Genomic DNA, 19,130 nt, shown 5'->3' with positions numbered 1-19,130 from the left:
TAATAATATTTTTCTCTCAGCATTAGAACAAAAGACATTACCTCCCAAATTGGATTTCCAGTAAGCTCACTTCTCTGTCTGTAACATGGAGTTACTAGTTAAAAAGCAGAAGCTCAGCTTCTGTCTAGAATGACATTTCTCTGATTCTTTTCTGCGTGGCCTATATTTGCAATATCTATTTATCATGATAAACAGCAGATTGAAATCTACCTCATTATGTTCAACTTGAAGATTTTTATCAAGTCTCAGTGGAGAATTGTAGTGTGTCCTGATGATAGGTTTAGAGAAACTTCTCATGGTGAAAGTGAAGAAAACTTCATTAGCTTGTGCTACTTTTGTTTCTAGAAAATTCTTGCTCTGTAATATCATATATACTTTTCAGGCCTTCAGTAACCAACATAATCTTCACAAATTTCATGGTATTCACAAATAATTCATTAATTTTAAGTATTAAAATAGTTCATTTTTAAAATATCATAAAGGACTGCAAAATAGTTAGGTGATTCTGACTTGTGCTTATTTTAAAGTAGTTTTCACAGTAACAACAAATATTCGAAAGGAAACTGGGTTTTCCTCTGACTGTGAGTAGAAAAGCAAGTAGGAGAATGAATCACAGCTTCCAAGTACTGCTGGAATACGAATGCAGATTCTCTCTCTCACACACACACACACGCACTTTCCTCTCTGTCAGTTTTAATGCAGTAATGTGATTTAATAAAGTTTTTCTTGCCATCCACAACAGCAACACTCATTATATGTAATCAAGCTACTACTAGCAGTTGAGTGTTTGAGAATGGAGCTACAGTTTGTAACTAGTATGGTAATTCCAGTGATAACTCTCTAACATCTCAGCAATTTTACATGCAAGATATTTTTCCAGAGGTGTTTTTGTTGTTAAAATGTTTTACTTCATTTTTATCATATAGTTTTTTTCCATTTCAGAAGCTTTAGTTAGACATTTTCTGCTGTGCTAAAGCTTTGCATGATGTTTCATAGATAATAAGATCAGTTCCGGCCTTGAAGAGCTTGTGATCTGAATTTCACTGACATAGAAAATGAGGAGAATGACCTCAGAAAGGGGGACAAGGATTCAAATTAATAATTGAGTCATAGTGAGTGAATAAACAAGTTGTCATTTCTAAGAACACAATAAGGTACATCAGCAATGAGGAAGAGGAAAATGTAGAAGAAAAAGACAGCATAAAGCAAGTCCAACTAGTATAAGGATTTGAAGGAAAAGAAGCAAAATGCTTTATTTTGTAGGTTCTGGAAAGTGTAATGAAATCAGAAAGGTAGTCTGAATCACGAGGAAGAATAACTAGAAGGTTTTAGGAAATGGGGCAGGAAAAAGATATGTAGAAACTTACAAATTATGTTGATGGATTTGGCTCTAATGATGAAAAAAATGAGAGAGGAAAAGGATTTGAGAATGTACTGGTTTAATCAGTTTGGCAGGGAAGTCAGACCACAAATTATAGTACTAAGATTTAATTTTTTAACCCTTTAAGAAATGTAGCTGTCAATCGAACTTGGCTTTTAAAGTGAGTGGCAAAACAACAGGTAACTGTGCTTGAAAACTTGATCTCGAGATCTGTTGCTGCTTCTTTTTACACCCAGTTCTTCTGTAAACTGGAGGCCTTTGTATGAACTTCAGGACAATTGAGGTGAAACTATAGTTTTTAACATCAAAGGTAATTGAGGTATTACCACTTTCTCTAAGTCAAAAGGATCACAACCTTTTTTCATTAAAATAACTGAAATTGCTTTTCAAAAGTATTTTAGTTAAATTGTTACTACCTTTATATGGACAATTAAATTTATGGGTGATTTATATTGAGTTATGTTAAACTTTGTTGCCGGCATAAGAAATGAAAAATAGTGTTTCATAAACTGGTGCAGATTTTTTTAAATGCACCTAAATGCTTTTCCTGCCCTATGGAATATAGTTTGACATTTCTTATCTATATACTGGTATTGGATTCAAACCATTGATTTCTAACATTAGAATATTTCATTTTACTGCATAGAAAAATAGATATGTTGTTGATAATGATCTGCCTTTCATATCCCATTAGACTTGGCAGCAGATCTTCCTCAAACACTGGCATTCTTCTTCCCCACCTTGACAGCTTCTTCTTTCTGTGTTATATGTATTGGGAGACACAGTGGTAATTTTGAAGTTACTTTGGTTTGGTTATTTTATGTCAAAGGAAACCTGCCTGTCCTTGCATACAGTGGAAGGGAATAGATTTATATATGCCTTAAAGGATATACTTTGCCACATGGGAATGCTGAATAGAAAGTATCAATAGTGGTAACCAGCAGTAAGATATTACCAAGGTGGTGCATGTGTGTTTAAAACAAAGCACTGTATACAGGAATACAGAATTTGTGATCTGTAATAGGCGGGGAACTATTTCTTTGAATAAGTAGTGTTTGTGTGTAGAAACCTCTACTGTATAGTTAGCTTTTGCTCAGCACAACTTACTGAAATTAGTTTTTCATCAGTGAGGGGAGTTAGAGTCTTTCTTGTGCTGTTGTGTTCCATGTTCTTTGAGAGTTTCAAGCTGTGTTCTGAGGTGGTTCATGTGTCCTGTTTGAACCATAGTACACACAGTTAAAATTGTATTGATGCATTTTCTTTCCAGAAATTTGCATGGTGTTTTACTGATGTTCTGCAAGGTCACAATATAACCCAAAGCAATTGCAGAGCACTAGTTGTAATATTAATGTTTTCTAGGCAGCATTAGAATTGTAAATTTCATGTTACCACTGGACTATTGCATTTGTCTTACAGATTTGGATTTCGGACAGTGCCAAAGCTACATAAAAGGTGATATGGAATGCTGAAGTTCTCCTTCATGGGTATTTACTTCATTATATTGACTAGAGGAATTGGAAAGTGAAATTGTGGACAGTTAAGGGATACAAATAAAGCAACAAAAATGGCAGGAGAGAAAACAGAAAGAAATAATCAAGGCCTCACCTCTGAAAGTTGTTTTGAATGGATTAATTTTTATAGAACTGTGGGGTTTTTCTTGTTGTTTTTCAGAAGACTGTGCCAAAGAAGGCTTTCACTCAGATGACATCACATTTGGACTGCTAATGCTACCCACCCACTCTACAAGGCACAATGCATTTCTGGGTAATTTAAGTAAGTATGTAGATTTTATTGCTACTAGAACAGTAATGCTTTAAGCAGAAACATCTGTTTTTAAACCTCAGGCAAGGTAGACATTCCACTTCAATTTCAGATTCAAATTAATGGGGCGTGTGGGCAAGAATAAACTTCAAATAAGCTTTTAATAAGCTTTTATCCTTTACACTGGAGCATGGAATGAAACAACTAAACTGTACCTGAGCTGCCTTGGAAAGTAGAAGAAAAAAAAAACAACCACCAAACCTTATAATGGCACTGTCCCCAGCAATGAAGTGAGCTAATATGGCCCTGTGATTTCTGGAAACTAAATTAATCTCCCTTCCAGGGATGTGTTGCAGTGAATGAGCAGGTGTACTGCCACACTCACTGCTTTTCTGACTGGGTTTTGGTTTGTTTTTTTTTTTTTTTTTTTTTAGATGGTCTTGTTAAATTTGAGACGGGCTTAATACCCCATTCATGTGTATAGAAAGCAAAAGAATGCATCTTAATAGATTCAGGTAGCAATATCTCAGTTCACATGTCATCTTATTTGTGAAAGGGGTTGTGTCTCCCCGCTTACTTGACCGGACACTATGTACTGCCCAACTCAGAATGGGCCAGGAGGTGCAGATTTTCATCTTTGCAAGATTTGTCAATGTCTTACTCGCAGTAAGGTTACTTATTGCTTTGTACATCACATGAAGAGAAACGCAGAACAGATGGGGCAGTTTGTTTATGTTTCATCTTAGGAGCAACAGAGGGGTTTTGATTCAATGTATCATGAGGATCATGGGCGTAGCCCTCTGTAACCCTCACCTATGTATTTATATGCTTTTTCTTTCTAAGTAGGTATTGGTTTTTAGATGTTCTGTTGGCTTTTTTGACAGGGTCAAAAAACCCCTAAGAAACTGATCAATATATGCAGATCAGACATTAGGCCAATCTTGCTGAAACAGGAGTATTTTGTCTTGCTGGCAGAAAGCTTTTCTATATTCTTCATGGCTTGTAATGTACTGGAGGTGTTTGGTCATGCATGAAGTTTGGTCATGAATGGAATTACAGGTAGCAGTGCTTGCAGTTAATGATGCTTAACACTTTCTATTCTAAGGCCCTGGTTTAAGTTGCTTATAATTTGGTAACACTTGAGTCATTGAGCAGTAATGCTTTGAGTTAAATATCTGCTTCAGCTAAAATTTTACCTGACATCAGTTTGTGTCCGAGAACGAGTTGAGGGAGAAGAAAAACTGTTTTCTTGGTTCAAAATGCAATGAAAACCTTGCCACTGGAAAAATAAAGCACCTGCATATGTTAAAGAGAGCAGTCAAGGTTTTAGGAGAAAACAAACCATTATGCTGCAGTATCAGACTGGTTTTTGTGCCATCCCAAACTCTTACGTTAGACTGCACGATAGATTTCTGAAAATGTTTTGTACCAGTTCAATGATTTGCCTAAATCCGTTTCATCTGTTCAAATCAGATGAGGTAGATATGTTCCAAATCCTTTTAGTCATAACCAGACAGATCTACTGAGCATGTTCTAGCTGGACTGTGAGAAGTAAACAGGACTAATCTCCTCAACTCCATTGTAATGTCAGGTACAAACCCTGAGTAAGAAGATTTTCTTCTGTACTCCTTGTGCTTTTCCTTAACCCCATCGCCCATCTACTGGTGATTTTGTCCTTTAAATGCTGTTTCAGCAGTATGTTTACATAACTGTCATGCAATTTTTTCATTCACCTTTTCTATATTCTTTGATTTTTATTTTTTTTTAATTACTACTCTTGTATTCAGAACAGATCGTAATAGAATTTATAGTTTTGAACAACATGTGTGGTTAAAAGTTGTTAAATACTTCTTTTTGAGTATCCGGAAAACTTCTGCATGATGTGCATATTTGGTTTTGCTTTTCAAGTAACATTTTTAGACTGTGAGGACCTGCTTGGTTTTATTAAGAATTTGTGTTTTCCGGGGCATATTTTAGCTTTATTTACTGTTTGTGTCTCCTTGGGCTGTTTACCTCCATCTTTACATTTTCAGTAGTCCTTTTAATTGTGTTTCTTCCTCAGAACATTTTTTTAACTTGTGCTGAAAATCCTCAGTTTAAAACTGTCCTTACATTACAGAACTTTTGTACTTACTTATATAAAGACATATTTTTATACATTTTTTCTTAATGGTTTTTCATAGAAACATGAAAAGCAAATAACTAAATAGAGAGAAAATACTTTAGACACTGATTTGTAGAAATAAGAAAGATTTGAAAGTTGTAGTCACTCGTGCACGTGTAAGTGCTTTCAAAAGTGCCTCTGTGCTTCTCTGGAAATTTGCCTCTGTCACTACAGGGGAACGGTGAAATCAAATCACCTTCTTATTCAGATTTGTTCTTACACAGCTGTTATAGAAGTGCAGTGAATAAGAGGTGGCAGCAGCACAATCTGAGCCCATCCACAAAGAATGGAAGAAGTAGCATTGTAGGGCAATTGGTTATCTTGGTTGTAATCATTGGGGCTGCTCTACCTTTCACAGTAAGAAAAATTGCAACTCATAAAATCAAAATTTGTCTCCTAGGGTATGGGGAGCTAATGATCTGAAAATGGTCTCTTGGTTCCTAACTGAGATTTAAAGGAAAAATGAGATTGTTTCTGAGCAAGCTAAGAGATTATCTGAGGTTTTACATTTGAATCAGGGGAGTTGACTTAAATTAATAAAATACAGTAGTGGAGTTGCTGGCCAAAGCAAAAGTATGCCCTCGGCCAGGCAGAGAGATGAGAGAGGTGCTATGTGGTAGAAATCATCATCCTTTGTGTAAAGATTTGAATTATGAAACAGAGGAGAACTGTCTTACAAGAACAGGCTGGAGACTTCTAGTTCTACTTTCTTTTGCTGAAACTAGAATTTGTAGTGTAGAAGATGATTTCAATGTTTCCACCCCTTCCTTTTGCTTATTGCAGGATGGTACTGAACTTCCTTTTTTAATCTTTTGTGGTTTTTGTATTGAAGTGATGCAGGAACATCTGTTGTTCGTGAGTACAGGAACACGGAATCTGCGTTTGGTGTAGGAGTACATGGAATGATTTATTGCATCTTAAATTTTTATGTATTAATATGAATTCAATACTACATTTATAAAATTCTGTGATTACTTCATAGGGTTTAAAAAACCCAATGGAATAATCGTGTTTAATGATGAATATTTCTGATTTTAACTGATTTTTTGTTATTAAAACCAGAATTACTTATAAGCTCTGGGTTTTGCTTTGGAGCCCAGGTCCACACAGAAGGAGGCTTCTGAAATGGACTGTCAGTATACTTAAAATTTTCAATTTATGTTTGTATGAACACATGTATAGTGTTGTTTTGTGGTGTTTTTTCTTAAAAGACAGTTTTTCTTTAGGAATTCCTTTAAAGAGATCTGATTTTTTTTTTTTCCATCTAAATTTAGCAGATGTAAAGGGAAGCCCATTCGTTCATTTGCAAAATCTTCTGGAAATTTATTTGGATGTTGTGTACTGAATGTCACTGAAAGTAGGTGAGTCTCTGAATATTTTGGTTATTTTAAGCAACTGAGTTAATTGTATGTGACGAAATCCTGTTTGTCACTTGGATTGCTAAGAGCGACTTTGTCATTTAACCTAAATCTAGAAGATTAAATTATTAGATAAACAAATGACAAAGCTCAGGAAAAAAGAGCAGCCAAACTCTTAAGCAATATATTCCTGGCTTTACTCCGAAGGTAAAATCCTGTGTATACACCAAATATATTTTATCTAGTGTTTCTGTTATGAAGTTCTTCCATTCCATAAGTTGCTTAATTAGCTTCCCTTAGTATTTCTGTGTTCCTGTGGCTGTTCTCTGAGATGAGGTTTAGAACCAGGCTAATTTCAGTCTTACAATAGACTAATATTCCTGTGTCATTAATCTTATTTTTCTCAATACACATAGTTGCTTAGCACTGGATTTAGAGGTCAGTTTGAATGATCGCAGTAAATACATGATCATCTTTATTCTTTTTAAATTTTGTTTGAGTTAGGGCATGTTAAATCGCAGTGTTAGTGCTTACATGCCTGTCAGTCTACACTTTCTAAATTTCCAGATAAAAAACCAATGTCAACACCTCTGTCTGAAAGTTCAGATATGTGAAAATATTTTCTCTTACTGTATTTAATAGCACATGGAATAGGAGGAAATAAATGAGAAAAGTCTGAAAAAAATATGGGAGAAACAAGAAGTAAAATATTTTAAAAGAAAAAAACCAGGATATAAAAGATGAAGTAAATAAACAAAGAAAAGAGAAATGAAGCCTAAGCAATAGGGATATCCAGATTCATGTCTTCTGCTGAATTCTGGGTTAGGGGAAATGAATTATTCTTGTGGAAGCCAGTAGATTGTCTTTTATGATGATCCTTCAGTGCCCTCAGGTATTCTGAGCTGCCACCTGTGTTTGTTATGTGGCTTGAAAAGGTAGGATATAACTGTATGCATTGCCATTGTGATTTGGAACATTAAAACTGCTTTGGACAAAATCTCTCTCCCCTTACCACTTAGTTGCTCAGGGTGTTGGAACTACACTCCGTTCTCAGAAAAATAGTCTGTAAGTTCTGCTGCAAGTGCAAAGTGCTCATCTGTCTGTACTGGGTAAATACAAGTTTGCATCAATCATGAAATTCCTGGAAAAAGGTGAATGGTCCATGTGATGGTTATATTTCCTTCTGGAGACCAGATGAAATCTAATCCAAATAAACCCTCTTGAACAGCTAGCGTAGAGTGTCAGCACCAACTGCTTAGATCTGCTGATCCATTTCTACTGTTTCAGATTACTTTGTAATGGAGACATAGCCAAAATTGTTCATTTTGGTTTTAGGTCAGTAGATGAGGGCAGTGAACACCTATGATATGTATTTATGCTACAAATCCAAGTATAAGTTTCGAAATTAATATTGACAGGATTTTTTTTTTTTTGCAATTTTGTGAATACAAACTGTCAGTGAAACAAATAAATATTACAAGTTACAGTGAATCAAATGACTAAATCATAACTGTCTTTTGAAATTCTGATAATTTACCTTTTCTTCCATGCTTATATTTTAATATTGTTAAAAACAGAAGTATTCTGATTTCTTTCCGAATTTTTGTATAGAATTCTAAAATTTGTATGCTTCCCACTCCACATGTTTTGCTCAAGCTACTCATTTGCCTTGAAAAAAACAACACAATGAGACCAGTGCTTTATTGCACTTATAAAGTAGGAGCAAGACAAAAAAGGAGATGGTCTTCACAGGTGTTTGCCGTTATTACCATTTTTTGTGCCTTGAGCTCTCATAAGTCATGACTTTTTTTTTTTTTTTTTTGCTAGAATGGATACCATTCTAGGTTGTAGATGGCAATTGGTAAGATTTTGAAAATCTAAGTAATATTTAGTTGCCAGTGTTAATTCATTTTATCTTGAAGTTACAGTTGAAAGAGTTCTCTCCATCTACCCTGTGTAATTTTAAGTTCAGAGGTTCCCAAGAATTTTGCATGCTTAACATTAGTGTAATATCCCACATGTCTAAGCCAATTATTAGGACTAAACTAAGTTATATTTCTTGTTTATTACATCCTTGCAGATTTTAGGCCTTGTCTTTCAGCATTTTTTTCCTAGAAAATTTCCAAGGTTCAAGTAAGATTTCTGTCAATAGGGACATTTAAACAAACAGCCTTTTAATATAATCATTAAAAAAACCCCCTACAGCCTGATAAGGTTGTAGTAGTACAAGTATCAGCAGTATTTGGGAAAACTTTGTTTGAAAAAAATCACTGGCTTGAATACAAAAATTAAAGTTATTTGCAGTCTTATTTAATTTGTTCAATCGATTCCCTCATGTTGTAGTTAGTATAAACATACTGTAAAAGTTAGCATATTTCATTCTCTTAGCTTAAGCATCTCTCCCTTCAATTTGTGTAATCATTCCTGAAATAGTGATTATTACAGCCACAATTGCATTTGGCACTTGAGCCCAGGGAAGTGGTGGAGTCCCCATCCATGGAGGTCTTTAAAATTTGTGTAGATGTGACCTTGAAGGAACATGCTTTAGTGGTGGGCTTGGCACTGCTCGGTTAATGGTTGGACTCAATGATTTTAAAGGTGTTTTCAAACCTGAACAATTTAATTCTATTCTGGAAAAGCAATGCATTAAGTAAAAATCAGAGTTTAGTACTCAGCTGCTTCATATGGCAGCTTAGAGAGTAGACCTCATTGAGGCAGGTACAAGCCTCAGTTTAACATGAAGTAAAATATTGAGAGTCAAAACATGAGAGCTGTAAGCCAGTAAGTTACAAAGAGTCCTCATTATTTTAAGTAATCTTGTCTTATGAATATTGCACTGTTATATTGATGTGCTCTATCTGCATATTTTTTAATGTGTTTGTCATAAATAAACTGTTTGAAGCATTAATGTGGGCTTAAATACAATATGGCTCTTTTCATTAGACTGTTAGCATGTGACCTGAACATGTATTTCATGTTAGTTTCAGGATTTCCTGTGAATATTGATAGCTTTTGATATCCTCTTTCTCAATACCAGTGTTAAATAGGCCACTAACAAGATCCTAGGTCTTTGAAACCATACTCACAATGTGCTGAGCAGAAGAGAGTTAAATAAAATCTGATTGTAGTTTTGGGTTTTGGTAACTGATATATTAATTTTAAATTGAAATAGCTATAATGCCGTTATAAATATTTCTTAATGTTACTTTTTGGGACTTAAGTGCTGGATGATCTAAGTCAGGTTCTGTTAATAAAGTGGGAAAACAGTCTGTAAGAGGTGGAGCCGCCTGCTGCAAACGAACATTGGCCTCAGCAGTGAAAGTCTCTGACTGTGACCCTGACTGCCGGAGTGGCTCCTGGATTGTCAGACAGGAAAGGTTCCTTAACCTTGAGAACTGGAGAGCGCAGAAAAAACTGTGAGGGGCAAAAGGAAGCATTCTGAGACATGCGTTTTTGTAGATATGTGGTCTGATCATTCTGTGAAAGAGAACTTGAGAAATGGTAAAAGAGAAACAGAAGCAGCTGAGGAAGAGAGTTTAAAGTCATGCAGATGCAGTGAGTATGGTCCCAAGTAGCTGATATGATTTGTGTTGAGTATTATGGATGGTAAAAAGGACTGATGGATGAATGTCACGGGGGATAAAAAGGACTAACTCATGCAATTAACTTTGAGGACTCATTTGAAACTTTGTAAGGTTTACAGGGGGTATCAGGACAGAATCTGAATTTCCAAAAATGCAGAAAGGAACTAAATTTGTGACCTTTTTCCCCCCCATAATCTAATCTTGAAAATTCTTATCTTACATATTGTAGCAGCAAAGCTTAAAAAAAGTTTGGCGTAGAATTTCCTCAGTTATGTTTTGTCTTTCAGTTAATATCATGATCTTAAAATATTTTTGAAACAACGGGAGATAGTTGACAGAGTTTTTGCTAGGAGCATTGAATTGACCTTCAAGGCTCTGGAAGCCTTCATTATAAAAAGCCCCAATATCTGAAGGTTATTATTGTCATCAGAATTAATCAACTTAAATTACAATTAAATTGACTGGACTCAACATATTGAAGATGATAGTGTTTTATGGGAACAAAGAATTTGTTTTTTGTCTTTTGCTGCTTCTCTGGTGACCCTCGGAAGGTGATTTCAGTAGGTTTTCTGGACACATTTAGCACAAGCTCTGAAAGTTTCTGCTCATGTTAGTAGCAAGCCACAAAGGGACAATAAAAGTGAACTTTTTCTGTCTTGGTTTTGTCCATTCTTTAACCAAGACAGCAGTTGAGACATTTCCTCTCTGTTCCAATTGCAAAACTTTTTTTTTTTTTTTTTCTTTTTAACTTTTCCTGTTAAGGCACTTCTTACCTTTGTAATATGAAGTATTTGTCCTGTACTACAGGTTTTGCAGTCACTGTAATTCCAGTTGAGCCTGGACTGTTATGTTGAAAGTTCTGACAAAAGAATAACTCTAGTGTTTTGTTAAATGAAATTAAGGAGTAGTGCGGTGTAGGGGTTTGGAATTCTGTAACTATGGTATTGTTTTTTCAGTAAAAGGTAGTTGTATTGAGAGAAAAACTGAAGGATCTGGCAGACAGTAGAATTCTAGAAAATTAAGTCTTCTGTTAAATCTTGTTAATCTTACAAACGTAACAGTAAGCATGCTAATACAAAACCTATTTTGTCACTTTTTTGAATAGAGTCATAGAAAGGCTTGGGTTGGAAGAAACTTTAAATATCACCCAGTTCCAACCCCCCACCATGAGAAGGGAATGCCATTCACTAGATCAGGTTGCTCAGGGTCACATCCAACCTGGCCTTGAACACTTCCAGGAATGGGTCATCCACAACTTCCCTGGGAAACCTGTTCCAGTGCCTCACCACCCTGTGAGTAAAAGAATTTGTTCCTAACATCTAATCTAAATCTCTGCTCTTTCAGTTTTAAACCATTCCCCTTTGTTCTATAATTATCTGCCCATGTAAAAAAAAAGTTGCACTCTCTTTTCTTTGTAAGCTCCCTTCAAGTACTGTAAGGCCTCAGTGAGATCTTGAAGCCTTCTCCAGGCTGAACAGCCCCAGTTGTCTCAGCCTGTCTTTGCAGGAGAGGTGCTCCATCTGTCTGATCGTCTTCGTGGCCTCCTCTGGACCCCCTCTGACAGGTCCACACCTACTTGTGCTGAGGACCCCAGACTTGGATGCAGCACTCTAGGTGGGGTTTCACCAGAGCAGAGTAGAGGGGAATCACCTCCCTCAACCTGCTGGTCACTCCTCTTTTGATGCAGCCCAGGATAAAATTGGCTTACTGGGCTGCAGGCACATACTGTAGGCTCACGTGCAACTTTTTGTCCACTAGCACCCCGAGACTTTTTTGGCAGGACTGCTCTCGATCTGCTCATTCCTCAACCTGTACTGATGCTGGTGTTTGCCTTGACCCAGGTGCAGCACCTTGCACTTGTCCTTGTTGAACTTCACGAGGTTCACATGGGTGCACTTCACAAGTTTGTCCAGGTCCCCCTGAATGGCATCCTTTCCTTCTGTTGTGTCACCTGCACCGCTTACTTCACGTTGCCTGCAAACTTGCTGAGGGTGCACTGGATCTCACTTCTGTGTCATTGATAAAGAGCACTGGTCCCAAGACAGAGCCCTGAGGATCACCACTCGTCACTGGCCTCCACCTGGACATAGAGCCATGGACCATAACTCTCCGGCTGCATCCATCCAGCCATTTCCTTATCCATCTAATTAATAGTTCACCATTCAGACCTGTGTCTCCAATTTGGAGAAAAGGATGTTGTGTGGGACCATGTAAAAAGATAATGACATTGGTCGATCTTACCTTGTCAGCTGTTGCTGTCAGTCCATCATAGAACGCCACCAGATTGGTCAGGCACGATATGCCCTTAGTATGGCTGTGCTGGCTGTCTCTGATCACCTGCTTGTGTTGTATATGCCTTAAAACTACTTTCATGATCTTCCCCGGGCACAGAGGTGAGGCTCACTGGCCTGTGGTTCCCTGGATCTTCCCTTCTCCTTTTTTTTTTAAAAATAGGAGCTGTGCTTCTGTTTTCCCAGTCCACCAGGTTTTCACCTGACCACCATGACTTTTCAGATATGATGGAGAGTGACAGGGCAACAACATCAACCAGTCCCCTCAGGACCCTGGAATGCATCTCATCACATCCCACAGACTTGTGGCTATTCAGTTTCATCAAGTGTTCCTGAACCTACTCTTTTAGAATGGGAATACACTGAAATTACCATTCCCTAGTGTTTCCCTTGTTTTGTTTTGTTCTTTTTTCAGCTACCTCATTCTTTTTTTCTTTTGTTATTACTTTGTGGCTTCCAAAAAGTATGTGCAGGATTTCTGGCAGAAGTGATGAGTGGAGGTAGGGAGGAAGAGCTGCTTGTTTGGTAATTTTTTTACTTGGACTGCACTTCAGTGTTGTAGCTTACAATTTTCCTACTCTCTCATTTTATGGAAATGTGAAGAAGTCTCAGTTCTTTCTTTTTGAAGACACTTTCAGTGAAGTGCACTGCCTACTCCATTCTTCAGACACACAAACAGTCCACTCTTCATAAAAGCCTTACAGAATAAGTTAGTTGTGCATGAGTCACCCATGCTGGGAAATTGAGGCATCAGAAGCACTTCCACAGCTGCACAAATCAAGAATTGTGCAATCAACTTGGAGAAAATAAAAAGATGACTAGCATTTAGTATTTTAAAAGTGTTTTTATTTACATATATGCATTTCTACATGAGAGATAATTTTCAGATCAAATATTAGCTTTTTGAAACACCTGTCACTTGTTTTTGGGTGTTGCTGTTAGCAGGTATCCTAATTTTTTAAAAAATATGTCCATTTGGTACACCTGTACAATTCTAAGTGTTACAAATAGCTGCTGCTGGTATAAATCATTCATCCAATTTTCTTATTTTCATGTTATTAATTTAAGTGAATACCTAAATTACCTAGTATCTGTACTGAGTATCATCCTAAAACAGTCCCAGTTCCTGCTAATTAACAAGCTGTTTGGTAGATAAGTTGATAACTGAGCAACACATCAGTTACGTATACTCCTATGCTTTACATTTTGCTTGAGATTCCTATTGACTCTAAGACTGAGTTCTGGATTTGTTTTCATTTCCAGAGGCTGATCCGTGAGTCTGGATCGGTGTCTAAAAATAAGCCCCGTTATGTCCAGAATTTTAATTTGTCATGGATTGCCACATGAGATGCAGCAGTGCATGGGAGAGTAAAGATGTTTCATTTAAGTATGAAGCAGACTTCTCAAGTAGTAGCTACAATGCTCATTTCTTTGAGAACAAATTTTAATCTCATTTTTCCTAATTTTGTTTACTGGTGGTAATTTGACACATAGTATAGGTCAGCATGAAATGGCACTGTTGCCAAAAGACATCTAACCTGGTGATTCACTGCTTCCCCTTCCCCTGTGCAAAACAGTTTTTGAGCAGCCATATAGTGAAACAAATGTAGTTGATTTAGTTGAATGAAACAACATTTGAGTTAGTTTTGGGCTGGATCAGTTTTAGGCTGTGTTGGCTGGTCACAGATACTAATGCTAGAAGAAGAGGGGGAATTTAATATGGATGTGGAAATGAGTGGTCAGAGTAATGATCAAAGGCTAACATTACAAAAACTTTCAGCTTGACCAAGGAGTTTGTTAAAAGTGCTTACAAATATAAGTAACTGTTAGGACATGAAGTGCCTGGTATCTTGTAGCCATGTAGTTCCTGTGTGGTCTTTGTATGTACTGCTCTTGCTATCTTTCATGTGGTAATTCTTCATCTGCGGACTAATTCAGAGGAAGAACTTAGTCTATTTCTCCCATATTCTAGGTGAGTTAGGAATAAGTCTTTGTCTCCTATTACAAACCAACCAAACAAACCCCACCCCCACCTTGAGTTCATTTCATTGAGTTGTCTGTCATGGTGTGCCACTTTCCCTCTGATCCCTCTTACATTTTCCCTTTGACCCCTCCACCCTGAGGGCATAACTGAGAAGTGGTAAGATGTTTCTGGATGTGCTAGATAATGGTATCTTAAAGGAATAAGTTGATGATATAAAATAATTGGTTGTTCCTTGAAAGGTAAGGTGAATTACAAATCAAGAAAAATTGATTTAAATCTCATAAACTGTATCCTATATAGGCTATAAAGGGCGATGACAAAGTAAGGCAGCAAGCAGGATTACAACCGTGGACTTCAGGAAAGCTAACTTTTGCCTCTTCAGGGATCTTCTTGAAAGAATCCTATGAGAACAGGGGTCCAAGAGAGCTTGTTGATGTTCCAGCATGACTTCCTCAAGGCTCAAGAATGATGCATCCCAATGAGCAAGATATTGGGCAAAGGGGGCAAGAGACCTGCATGAATGAAAAAAGAACTCCTGTCATTATTCAAGTATAAACTGGAAATACACAGGAGATGGAAGCAGGGTCAGGCCACTTGGAGTCAATCTAGAGGGGTTGTCGAAGTAGAAATGAGACAAAGAAGGCCAAGGCTCAACTGGAATTAAATCTGATCAAGGATATCAAGGACAACAAGAAGGGCTTCTTTAAATACATCAGTAGCAAAAGAAGAACGTAGGATAATGAATGTCCATTATTAAATGTAAAGGGGACCCTGGTAACAGAGGATGCAGAGAAGGTGGAGACTATGAATGCCTTCTTTGCATTGGTCTTTGCTGACAAGACCAACCGGCTAAAATCTCTGATTCAGGAGACCAGGATATAGGAATGTTGGAAGGAATACTTTCCCTTGGTCAAGGAGAATTGAGTTAGAGAACACCTAGGTAAACCTGACATCCACAAGTCCAAGGGTCCTGATGGGATGCATCCACGAGTGCTGAGAGAGCTGGAGGACACCGTAGCTGAGGCTGTTTATGATCATCTTTGAGAGGTCAGAGTGATCAGGAGGGGTGCCTGAGGACTGGAAGAAAGCAAATGTCACCTTGGTCTTCAGAAAGGACAAGAAGGAGGAGCTGGGGAACTACTGGCCAGTTGAGCCTCACCACAATCCCTGGAAAGGTACTGGAGGATCTCATTCTGGAGGCCATCTCTATTCACATGGATGACAAGAAGGTGATGATGAGTGTGGGTGCTAAAGGTAAATCATGTTTGACCAACCTGATTGCCTTTTAAATTCAAACAGCTACTGATATGGATAAGGGGAGAGCAGTGGATATTGTCTCCCTCGACTTCAGCAAGGCTTTCGGCACTGTCTCTCAGGAAGTGTGGACTGGATGAGTGGACAGTGAGGTGGATTGAGAACTGACCAGACTTGATTATGAGCCACTTACTGTATTTTAGATGTGCAAACACAGTGCTTATTCTTAAATCTAAGCCATGGTTCCCTGTTACTGATCCAGCAGTGGCAGATGTAGTTAAGAGGTTCTCACTCCTCTTTGTACAAGGGTACTGTTCCTTCCTTAACTGTGCCAATTTTCAAAGGTACATGGAGTCACACTTTTTAAATACAATCTTTATTATTTTGTTCTTATTAAAACTGTGTGATATGTGGACTCTTTTAAACACATTGTTTCAGAAATCTGCTTCAGTATGTAGCCAGAGCTGATGGGGTCTTGTTTACTGGGAGGGGTACACCTTCTTTGACCTTCCTTTTCTGGTTAATACACCTGTAGATGTTGTTGTTGTTATTCTTTGCATCACTTGCCAAGTGCTCCAACTTTTCCGTGACCTTCCTCGCCCCATCCCTACATAACTGGACTGCGTCCCTATACTCCTCTCAGAATACATCTTTGTTTCCTCTGCCTGTGCATGTGTGTCTTGCCCTTTAGTTTGACGAGCAGTTCCTTACTCAGCCATGCTGGTCTCTTGCCTTCCTTGTCTGATTTCTTGTGCCTAGGGACCGCTATCTCTTGTGCTCTGTTGAGACCTGTACAGATCTGCCAGCTCTGTTCCACTCCCTTGTTCATGAAGGCAGTTTCCAAGGGGGTCGTATTGACTCGCTTCTTGAAGAGCTTGAAGTTTGCTTTCCTAAAGTTAAGAGGCCTAACTTTACTCCTCGCCTGACTCATATGCCTCAGGACTGCAAACTCTACCACTGACTCATCACCGTAGCCCCGGTGAAGAGTCTGAGGCTTCTCACAGCTTTCTTGCATGAATCTTCACTGCAGTCTGAACCAAGATGAGAGAGCTGCACTGTATCAGGGGAGCTTTGGGCCTATCTCTGTGGTGAGCAAGGGGAAGGAGATGGGCACTCCAGAGAAGGGTGGAAGAGTGGCAGCAGAACAACTGGTCAAGCAGAGATCAGCCCAAATGATGTGGAACAGAGGCATGGTAGGCAGGGATGTTTTCTTTAACTGGGAGATAGATGAAAGTTGCAAGCTGTGTTCGGTCCCAAGTCACAGAGTAAAGCTTTCTCCTGATGGTAAGACAGTCTAATACATGAAGCATACAGGACAGAATTGCTTTTTCCTATAATCCTCATAATCCATGTTTCTATGAAGATATTATTTGCAGTGACTTTTGACCAGACAAGGATACATTTGTGTGACCATTTCTAAGAACTTAACATCTTTTTACCTCTGTGATTTCTACATTTTCTGCCACTCATGGTGATCTGTAGGCTTTTCTAGCTGCTGTTTGGACTGTGTACAAATAGGTCTGTGGGCAAATAGTATGCACTCTTTTCCAATGTCATTTACTCAAGTAAATCTGTGATATCTCTGACCACTACTGCAACAACCTCTTAACAGGCTTTTCATTCTTGTCAGGAACAGACTTGAGACTGGATCAGTTATTCTGGTAATGGTAACCTACACCACCAGTCTTTTGTCTTACTGACCTTTCTTCATTGTATTGCACACAAGTGTGTCCTTGTCTGCTCCCTACAAAGGTGATGAACCTAAGCAAGCTGTTATGCCAGAGTGAACTACTCATGGCCACTCACAAATTTTCCTATTAAAAACCATCTGGGATCCATCTGTGGTGGAAGCAGCTCTCTCCCCTATTTTCCTGTGAAGCAGCAGCAGATGTACACCTGCTGTTATAGTGTGTTCATCTATAGAAAATGATGTTTCTGGGATTTGTCATCTGCAGCACAAGTACTGACCAAAAACTCATTTGTTGACGTGGTAGAAAAGAGATTGCAATATATGACTATTCCCAGCTGCTGGAATAACCTGTTCAGCTGCAAAGTTTGAAGAAATTCCTGAAATTCCTTTCAGCCCTATCTTCTGATATCTTTCTTTTGTTTGCCTTTTTTTTTTTTTTTTTTTTAGGTAAAAAAGGAGACATGTCAATTGTAAAAACATAGTATTTTCACAGATAGGCTTTGATTAGCAAGAAAGGATTAATCAGTCATTACCCTAATTTGCTTTCTGTTGGTGTATATACCATTGCAAGCAAAGGAGCAAGTATCCTGAAACCTTCTAGATTGTTCTATTAGACCAAACTATATATGATTAGAGAGCAGGTTATGGTTTACCTATCTAAAGATCTCTTGCTCTCTACAGAAGTCTGTGGTAACTGGAAAGGAACTAAACCAGAGCAGATTCTTCCCCTTCTCCTCCCCTCTATCCCACCTCCAAGAAAGAAAAAACTGAAGGGAAAAATATCTGGGCTGGAGATAAACCAATGAAGGAAAGAGCAAAATGGAAAATATGAGGGATAGTGATGTACTATTCTGGGTATGAGATAACAGCTGCATCTGTGCTTGCCCTAATTATGGTGTAATGTCCTAGTAGAGTAAAACCCCAGAAGTTCATAATCCAAATTATCAGAAGCTCGTGGAAAGGAGTATTAAGAAGGTTTATAATTATCTTCAGAATCTCTATAATGAGCAGGACTTTTGGTGCTGTGTTTACATCGTGAGTCAGGCTTTGGCTCAGCTGTTTGATCAGTGTGATGTTTCTGCTTTTGGTCTTTCTTATCCTGGTGTGTTACTACTGTTAGAGCTCTGCGGGGCATCAGGTGCTGCGGAAGCATAGACTGGTATGCTGTGATTTTGGTTCTTTAAACAAGATCTTCTCTAAAGCTAATCCTCAATGATTATAATAACTAATTTGTTCCCCTGACAAAATAGGATTATGGCACAGAGATCAGATTATATTAAAGAAGTTGATCTGTTTCTGTTTGAAGAAACTGTAGTGTCAGAAAACTGTTGTTTCATATTTTTTTTCTGTGATATTCGCTATGTGAAATTATTTGTCTTAATAATTCTGAGGGCTGTAATCTGCAAAGTCATGTAAGTATTACTTATATAAGTCTTGATATAAATCTTCGTATAAATCAAGACTTTTGTATACAAATATTTTTTACAGTATAAGGACAATACTGATTCTTCCTCAAAAATATTTAGCAGTGTTACTATTGAGGTGAAGTGCTGGTGACATAAGGGTTTCAGTTGCTGGCTGTATACAAAATTAAGTATAGGAAATGCGTTGATCATTGTCCCATCCATTTTTCAGTCCAGTCCTAACAGAACATCTGTCCATG

At 37.8% G+C, this 19,130-nt stretch overlaps 1 protein-coding gene across 8 annotated transcripts in view; it reads left to right on the top strand.

Annotated features, from left to right (window-relative positions):
• Nucleotides 1–19,130, top strand: part of CLOCK (clock circadian regulator) — a 65,544-nt gene that overhangs the window by 7,825 nt on the left and 38,589 nt on the right. For 3 of the 8 annotated variants that reach the window (XM_032684710.1, XM_032684702.1, XM_032684704.1), the window contains exons 2-3: nucleotides 3,053–3,154; nucleotides 6,581–6,667. The gene's annotated coding sequence lies outside the window, so the exon portion shown is untranslated. Of the gene's footprint in view, nucleotides 1–2,336; nucleotides 3,155–6,580; nucleotides 6,668–19,130 lie in introns of those variants that run through there. The other 5 variants (XM_032684707.1, XM_032684708.1, XM_032684705.1 and 2 more) reach the window with 4 other exon arrangements.

This window comes from Chiroxiphia lanceolata, chromosome 4, assembly GCF_009829145.1.
Source record: "Chiroxiphia lanceolata isolate bChiLan1 chromosome 4, bChiLan1.pri, whole genome shotgun sequence".
Taxonomy (NCBI): Eukaryota; Metazoa; Chordata; class Aves; order Passeriformes; family Pipridae; genus Chiroxiphia; species Chiroxiphia lanceolata.
The sequence above is the reverse complement of the archived record's forward strand: the minus strand, read 5'-3'. Positions and strand labels throughout refer to the sequence as shown.